The 9,355-nt window shown below is 39.7% G+C and overlaps 1 pseudogene; it reads left to right on the top strand.

The window, feature by feature from the left end:
* Positions 1-5,979: 5,979 nt before the first annotated feature.
* LOC116810194 (ubiquitin-ribosomal protein eS31 fusion protein-like) lies at positions 5,980-6,919 on the top strand (annotated as a pseudogene).
* Positions 6,920-9,355: the final 2,436 nt, after the last annotated feature.

Genomic DNA, 9,355 nt, shown 5'->3' with positions numbered 1-9,355 from the left:
CAAAATATAAGGACCTTGAAGAAAACTTTTCAATTCAACTTATCCTTTTCCAACTTATATTATGGGGTGTATTATAATTCATCATTATTATTATTATTATTATTACATTCCACAATTATTTTAGTTCACTTTTTAATTCTTTGTTTGTTATTACATCTCAACTCTTCCAAATAGAATCAGTTTTATCCTGATTGAAATGCACCATCTACTACTTTTCTTTCTAATAGAGACGGTTCTCACTATGTTACTCAGTCTAGTCTCTCGAGCTCAAGTGATCCTCCCACCTCCGTCTCCCAAAGTGTTGGAATTACAGGTGTCAGTCACTGTGCCCAGCCTGTAATTTTTTAATGAGGGTCCACTTATAGAAAAACTCTTTCATTTGTTTAAAATGACTTCATTCAAAAATATATACAAGATAACATTCTTTTGATTTTCCTTGTTGATGTTTGGAAGTTAGCTATGACTCTAAATATTGGCCCTTTGAAGATTATCCTTTTTCCCTTTTTCTTTGATTTTCTGAAGAGATGTTTATGATATGTCTAGGTGTGGAGCTCATTCTCTTATATCTCCTTCTGAAACTCAAGAAAAATATGAAACATATATCTTTAATCTCTCATTAGAATTTATTTTCCTTCAAGTTGTATTGTGGATTATTTCTACAGGGATTATAATTTTGCTTGTTACATTTATCTTATTTCTAAAATTATATTTCTCATTCAAATCTGCTGTCACTTTTTATTTTTACTTTTCTATTCTAGTCACAGATATTTTAGATGTGGTTTTTTTTCTTTTCTTTTTTGAGACAGAGTCTTGCTCTATCACTAGGCTGGAGTGCAGTGGCGATCTCTGCTCACTGCAACCTTCACCTCCCAGGTTCAAGTGATTCTCCTGCCTCAGCCTCACAAGTAGCTAGGACTACAGGCACGTGCCACCATGCCCAGCTAAATTTTGCATGTTTAGTACAGATGGGGTTTCACCATGTTGGCCAGGATTGTCTCGATCTCCTGACCTCGTGATCTGCCCACCTTGGCCTCCCAAAGTGTTGGGATTACAAGCATGAGCCACTGCTCCCGGCCCTAGATGTGTTTTATGTTTTTAAACATGGTAATCATAATTGATACATAATCTGCGTTGATAATTCCAACCTATGAAATCTTTGTGGCTCTGTTTCTCTTTGGTTTTTTGATGGCTTTCACTCACAAGGTCTTGACTTTGCATGAGTTGCTATTTTTAATTGTGTAGTGGTCATTTACTTTAAAAATAATTTGTAGGAATAATTTAAAGTCAAGGATACAGATACTTTGTTCCAGAGATGAGTGTGTTTGCCTCTTCCAGTTACCTGAGGTACCAGTAATCTAGGATGACCTTAAACAAGTCCATAGCTCCAGATTCCCTTAATCATCCGGAAGAAACAGACATACGTAAGAGCTTGTTTGCTTGGGATTCATTCATTCTTCCTTGCTTATAGTGAGGAAGTCTTTCCTTACACATTCCACCTTTATGCAAGCCCTGAGTTTTGAATTGTCTTGCTTGCCCATGAGGCTGTCAAAACAGAAGTTCAAATTGCTCAGCACCAAAAGTGCCCTCAAGGAAAAAGCAGTTGCCAGCTTTCCACTCTTCCCCTTTTCCCACTTCCCCTTCAATTTTAGCCTCGCAATTTCTTACTACTTTCTAATCTCTTTGATGTTTTTAAGGAGATGTTTTTAAATCTTTTCTCCTGCATTCAGAGGAAAGATTTATCCAAATAATATAGCCCATTATCCCAGGAAATTATAAGTCACCTAGCCACCTACTTGATATCCATCTGCTAAACGTTAAAAAAGATTTTAAGAAAGTAAGCAAATATTTTTAATAACAGCCTAGCCTCTGGTAGGTCAGAATGACTATTGTGTGTTTATGTATGGCTATTATCTGCTTATTCTCAATATGGGTTTAAGCCTATAAGCCCTTACTGAAGAAATAAAAAAATACTTGATTTTGCTTTTCTACCCTAAGGAATTCCCATTTATTTCTTTTGTGACAGAGACACTTGTCTTACTGGTACTTTTATTAAGAAATTCGATAAAGGTTTGCCTTTTCTTACAGAAACTTTACTCTACTTATCATTTATACTCTTCAGTGGGGGGAAGGGAAAGCAGAACTAATGGAATTCAAAACCAAAATTAGCAAAATTCTTAGAAATCCTTGAACTCCCGTGTCCTAAAGCATTGCCATTAGTGTTAATATTTATAAGGTCAATCGCTTCACAACCCCACAGATTCTACTTCTATTAATTAATAACAGATTACCTCAAGAAATGTAGACATTTCACCCCCAAACTTAAATTCTACCAAATTACAATGAAATATGATTAATTACTACTAGGGAGTCATATGATACATTCAGCTCTATAAGCAACAGGTATGAACTACCTTTTCTAACTACCCACCTAAAGTCTATGTAATCTACAATTTGGAGATCTAGTCTCCAAAAAAAGACACTACCGAAAAACTGCCCTTAGGTCCTGATGAAGACGACCTTATCAGGGAGCATTAACAACTGACACAAGAGTAAAACCCCAAAATATTCCTCCTCACTCTCATGTTTCCCAGCTCAAAAAAGACACGTACCTTTCCCTTGACTACTTGACATCCATTCCTTCTGGAAATCGTAAACTGAGGATTCTCAGGAATCTTCTAGAAGATGCTGATTTCTGAGGTGGACAGCTTTTGCCCAGGATAACTAGAACGAGTAGCAAACCTCAAAATTGAACACCTTCTGCCCAAGGTGGAACAAGATTAACTTCTGATTCCTCAACATCTTTTCCAGCCTATTGTTCCGTTTTGGTGCCCTCTAAAACACTAGTAGGATTTTCCTTATTTTCATCCACTTATTTCTGACCCCGATGGTCTCCTACCACTTAAGGAAAAATAAAACTCTCTTACATGTTTTTCCTCGACTATAGTTAACCACTGAGTCAAATGGGTGCTGGATCTATCACCGTTTACCTGACATGCCTGACAAAATTTAGTAACTAATCCTTTACATACTTCAGAAGGCAAATTCCCTTTTATAGGGCCTTTCTAGTATATACATTTCCCCAATATCATCAGTCCTAATTTTCAGTCTTGCAAATAATAGACCTTGAACTCACATTGACAATTTGCTTTTGCTGACATCAACACAATCCTACCAGCAAGACCTAGTCAATCAAGAATAAGCACGAATATGGGGGCTATCCTGACTGCAATAGTCAGTTTGTTTTCTTCAGAGACACTTCAGCCTGTCTTGCAGGAACTGTTCAACCTCACTCTAGGATTTGTCTAACTCAAGGGACACAAAATTGGCGCCCGTCTCTTGTAATAAATAATACTTATACTCCCCACACAATCTATGCTCCACTAAGATATTACTCCGTATACCTGACTACCACATACAATTTACCCTGTCTATTTTGTAGTCATTGTTAGAGATTTTCAGATATTTAAAACTACCATCCCTCCAGGAAATCATGTTTCCTTAAAAATAATACCAGAAGCTTCCAAAATACAGCAAGCACAGGTTATTTGAAGCAACTTACAAGAAGGATTACAGATTCACGCTTCATTTGGACTCTATAGCTACAGTTCCCAGAGTAGGTATAATACAATTATAAAAAGTGACCCAGATCTTGTCTCTAATCTTATCAGAAGACACGAAATGACACCACTTCTGCTCTGAAAGCCCAACTCTCTGGTCTAAATCAATTAACCACAATTGTCAAAGACCGTCATATAGTCTTTGATTTTCTCTTAGCTGGCCAATGGGGAATTTGTACTAGAGCAAATACTATTATTCCACCTATATAAATACTACAGAGCAAATAGAACAGTCTATCACAGAGCTTTCTTTAAAAAATCACCTGGCTCTCTAAAACAGACGCAGCTAGATTCTGGGATATGTTTTCTTGCCTTGCTATTATAAGGTAGGGCTTAGTTTCAAGATCTATTACAAAGACTAATAATATTTTGTTTCTAAAATTGACTATGCTACATTTAACCAATATATCTGCTGCAGAGCCTTAAATGCTACTATACAGCCATTGTCTCTTCAATAGGTCAACAACTCATCCCACAGCACAATGAAAGATTAATCCTGGATCACTAGATTATGTTCAGTGAGCACTGTTCTAATGTTAATTAACAAAACTTGGCAATGGTGAAAATCTGGATATCATAGGTCAGTGTCTTATACTGTGACTTCATCTGCCCTTGGCCAAAAGAGGAATGGAGAAATTAAGAACAAACAACAAAAAACAAACAAAAAGAAAAAAACTGCCTCTGACATTTAGAAGCTGGCTTGGCACTCACAACTAGTCCATGTTTTCTCCTAGGTAAATAATCTCCTAAATAATCTCACAGAAATTCAATCTCAGACAAGGTTACCCTGAAACCATGATAAAAAGGGACCAAGAAAGGCCACTTCATAATTTCTTAATTTTGTCTAAGCACAGAGAAAAACAAGGTCATCATGTCACCTACAAAATACCAAGCATACTCCCTTTGGATCAAAATGAATAACTGCTGTTTCTCCCCACCATGTGGATAAGGTTTATTGAGGTACCCAAGTCTCCCCACTTCCTTAGACTCCCCCCAAATTACTCCATCAAGGTGCAAATTCCATTGTAGATTCTAACACCTTTTTACTGAGATGCCCCAGTACCCCCATGGTGTATGTTCCCTTGGCTGCAATGAGTTATAAATTTTATTTATTTAACTACTGGTATATTCCTGGTAGTCTTTTGCTGAAGTACATTCACATAGATAATGTTAAATTTTTTTTTCCAAACAAATTGATTTTTCTAAAACAAAACTGTTCGTTTCATGACCAGCATAACTCATAGAAAACCCTATGGCGATTTCAAAGCTAGATCAATGAATAAAGACTTATAATAGATCAGTGGTGGGATGGTGAGCTACAGGACAATTTTGAAGGCTCCATGCTCGTGGCTAAGTCAAATTTACAGACACATCATTTAACAGCCAGTGGTAAAAAATTTCATTCTTTATTGACTCCTCTCAAAAAAGAGTAAAGCGATTCAAGCATAACCTAAATTAAAAACTCAAAAGCCTCTGCTTCCATTCCCTTGTTCTCCTGCTTGGAAGTCTTGTATAAGGCAAACCCTAGACTCTCTCCTACAACCCAAACACAAGGGCTTCTTCTCCTTCTGCGCCCAGACTTTTATTATGTAAATCAGTTTAGCCTCTTCCGCATGGGTCTCAAAAGGGTCAGGAAAAAGGAGCCAGGCCAATGAAGAATTTCCATTAGCATTTGGGGGGAAAGGGGGATGTGCAGAACATTCAGAAGTTAATCATCTTTTCCCCCTCCCTAAACAACTGATTGAAGGATAATGAAATCAAGAAGTTAAGTCTGGCAAGAGTTTTCAACCTCATGAAGATGATTTGTATGGCAAACTGCTTTAATCTCACTCAACATAAGTTATCCCATATTTGAAAATTATTTTGTTTCCTTAGAGAGATTAACAAAGAAAACCCAGATTTAAAACTATTTATAGGATGTCAAATATTGTTAACACCCACACACAAACCTAAGTTTCAAATGAAGAAATGTAGCCATAATGACATTACTAGAATGTCACCTCCCCTTCAAAAGTTAAGTGACTTAGAATCCAAAATCACATTTGTGGAGTCACAGCTAGAAAGAGGTTGGTGGAATTTTAAGTAATTATTGGTCTGTCATGATAAACAGTACCAAGAATTATGACTCATATAATAAAGGTATCACTTCACTGACACTAATCACATTCTCAGGGTTGTAAAAAGCAATCCTTACTTCTTATTTAAATGGGAATAAAAGACTTTGACATTACATTGGATTTTTCATAACCTTCAGGGGTATTTTTTAAACTTCATTTTATTTGCTTTACTTTATGAAATGAAGAGTTTATAAACAGGAAAACAAGCTTTTCGATACACCATCTGCAGTGGAACCACCATCAAAATGCAGATTTTTATAAAAACTCTTACAGAGAAGACCATCACCCTGGAGGCTGAACCTTCAGATACAATAGAAAATGTAAAGGCCAAGATCCAGGATAAGGAAGGAAATCTTCCTGGTTAGCAAAGACGTATCTTTGCTGGCAAGCAACTGGAAGATGGATGGTATGGTTTGGCTCTGTGTCCCTGCCCAAATCTCATCTTGAATTGTAGCTCCCATAATTCCCATTTGCTGTAGGAGGGACCCAGTGGGAGATAACTGAATCACAGGGGTGGTTCCCCCATACTGTGCTCGTGGTAGTGAGTAAGTCTCGTGAGATCTGATGGTTTTATAAGGGGTTTCCACTTTCATTTGGCTCTCATTCTCTCTTGCCTGCCACCATGTAAGACGTGCCCTTCACCTTCCACCATGATTGTGAGGCCTCCTCAGCCATGTGGAACTGTGAGTCCATTACACCTCTTTTTCTTTACAAATTACCCAGTCTCGGGTATGTCTTTATCAGCAGCATGAAAACACTAATAAAAACAGGCATCCTTTGTCTAACTACAACATTCAAAAGGAGTCTACTTTTCATCTCATGTTGAGACTTTGTAGTGGCTCTAAGAAAAGGCAGAAGTCTTACACCCCTCCCAAGAACAATAAGAACAATAAGAACAACATTCAAAAGGAGTCTACTCTTCATCTCATGTTGAGACTTTGTAGTGGCTCTAAGAAAAGAAGAAGTCTTACACTCCTCCCAAGAACAATAAGCATAAAAGAAAGAAGGTGAAGCTGGCTGTCCTGAAATACTATAGGATGGACGACAATGGCAAAATTAGTCACCTCTGTCGGGAGTGTCCTTCAGATGAATATGGTCCTAGAGTTTTTATGGCCAGCCACTTTGACACATTATTGTAGCACAGGGTGTCTGACTTATCACCTCAACAAACCAGAAGACAAGTGATTGTCTATGAGTTCATAAAAAACATGAACAACAATAACAAAAAGAAAACTAAGTGTACATCTTTCAACTGACAAAGCCAACAATGTAGGGGCAAGAATAAACTATCAAGGCAACAATAGTCTTCATTTTCTTGCTTCTCAATCTCCCACTGCAATCTGCACTTTAGTAGGGCATCTGGTTACCACTGACGAGTTGCTTTAACAAAAAGTCACCCCTGCTTCCTTGGTGAGAGCAATTTTCAAGATTTAAAATTCCATTGGAGGAAAAAATATTACTAGGCATATCATGTTGCTAAATATGTTCAGGAAAATCCATGGAATTGTTGTACAGAAGGAGTACATTTTATTCAAAAGAAACTTCATGTGAATCTTTTCATCAAGAAAGTTGCCCCATCCCCATCCTCTACCTACAGTTTTTTCTTTTTTTTTTTGAGACGGAGACTCGCTCTGTCACCCAGGCTGGAGTGCAGTGGTGCGATCTTGGCTCACTGGCTCACTGCAAGCTCTGCCTCCTGGGTTCACGCCATTTTCCTGCCTCAGCCTCCCGAGTAGCTGGGACCACAGGCACCTGCCACCACATCCAGCTAATTTTTTGTATTTTTTTTTCAGTGGAGATGGGTTTCACCATGTTATCCAAGATGGTCTTGATCTCCTGACCTTGTGATCTGCCTGCCTTGGCCTCCCAGAGTGCTGGGATTGCAGGTGTGAGCCACCATGCCCAGCCTACTTACAGTTTTTCTTTGTGATAGTTTGAATTTTCAAATATTCAGCTTTTTGAAAGAGGCATATTAAGAATGAAAAGTGCATGAAAAAGAGAGAGAGTATAGCAACAGCAACAAGAACAGTCACTGTCAGGCCTCTGAGCCCAAGCTAAGCCATCATATCCCCTGTGACCCACACGTACACATCCAGATGGCCGGTTCCTGCCTTAACTGATGACATTCCACCACAAAAGAAGTGAAAATGGCCTGTTCCTGCCTTAACTGATGACATCGTCTTGTGAAATTCCTTCTCCTGGCTCATCCTGGCTCAAAAGCTCCCCCACTGAGTACCTTGTGACCCCCACTCTGCCCGCCAGAGAACAACCCCTCTTTGACTGTAATTTTCCTTTACGTATCCAAATCCTATAAAACGACCCCACCCCTATCTCCCTTCACTGACTCTCTTTTCGGACTCAGCCCACCTGCGCCCAGGTGAAAAAAACAGCTTTATTGCTCACACAAAGCCTGTTTGGTGGTCTCTTCACACGGACGCGCATGAAATTTGGTGCCATGACTCACATCGGGGGACCTCCCTTGGGAGATCAATCCCCTGTCCTCCTGCTCTTTGCTCCGTGAGAAAGATCCTCCTACAACCTCAGGTCCTCAGACCAACCAGCCCAAGAAACATTTCACCAATTTCAAATCTGGTAAATGACCTCTTTTTACTCTCTTCTCCAACCTCCCTCACTATCCCTCAACCTCTTTCTCCTTTCAATCTTGGCGCCACACTTCAATCTCTCCCTTCTTTTAATTTCAATTCCTTTCATTTTCTGGTAGAGACAAAGGAGACACGTTTTATCCGTGGACCCAAAACTCCGGCACCGGTCACAGACTGGGAAGGCAGCCTTCCCTTGGTGTTTAATCATTGCAGGGACGCCTCTCTGATTATTCACCCAGGTTTCAGAGGTGTCAAACCACGCATGGACGCCTGCCTTGGTCCTTCACCCTTAGCAGCAAGTCCCGCTTTTCTAGGAGAGGGCCAAGTACCCCAACCTTGTATCTCTGCTCCCCAATCCCTTATTTCTGCACCCCGACCCCTTATATCACTGCATCCCAATCCCTTATTTCCGCATCCCAACCTCTTATAACACTGTGCCCCAATCCCTTATTTCCATGCCCTGACCTCGTATCTGTGCCCAGTCCCCTTTCCCACTTTTCTGGAGGGTAAGTACCCCCAAACCCCTTCCCTCCGTGTCTCTATTCTCTCTTTTCTCTGGGCTTGCCTCCTTCAGTATGGACAACCTTCCACCCTCCATTCCTCCTTCTTCTCCCTTAGCCTGTGTTCTTAAGAACTTAAAACCTCTTCAGCTCTCACCTGACCTAAAATCTAAGCATCTTATTTTCCTCTGCAATGCCACTTGACCCCAATACAAACTCGACAGTAGTTCCAAATAGCCAGAAAATGGCACTTTCAATTTTTCCATCCTGTAAGATCTAAATAATTCTTGTCGTAAAATAGGCAAACGGTCTGAGGTGCCTGACGTCCAGGCATTCTTTTACCCATTGGTCCCTACCTAGTCTCTGTGCCTAATGCAACTCATCCTAAATCTACCTTCTTTCCCTCCCGCCTGTCCACTCAGTCCCAACCCCAAGCGTCACTGAGTCTTTCTAATCTTCCTTTTCTACAGACCTATCTGACCTCTCCCCTCCTGGCCAGGCTGAGCTAGGTCCCAATT

This window comes from Hylobates moloch, unplaced genomic scaffold (genome assembly GCF_009828535.3).
Source record: "Hylobates moloch isolate HMO894 unplaced genomic scaffold, HMol_V3 SCAFFOLD_1, whole genome shotgun sequence".
NCBI classification, from domain to species: Eukaryota; Metazoa; Chordata; class Mammalia; order Primates; family Hylobatidae; genus Hylobates; species Hylobates moloch.
The sequence above is the reverse complement of the archived record's forward strand: the minus strand, read 5'-3'. Positions and strand labels throughout refer to the sequence as shown.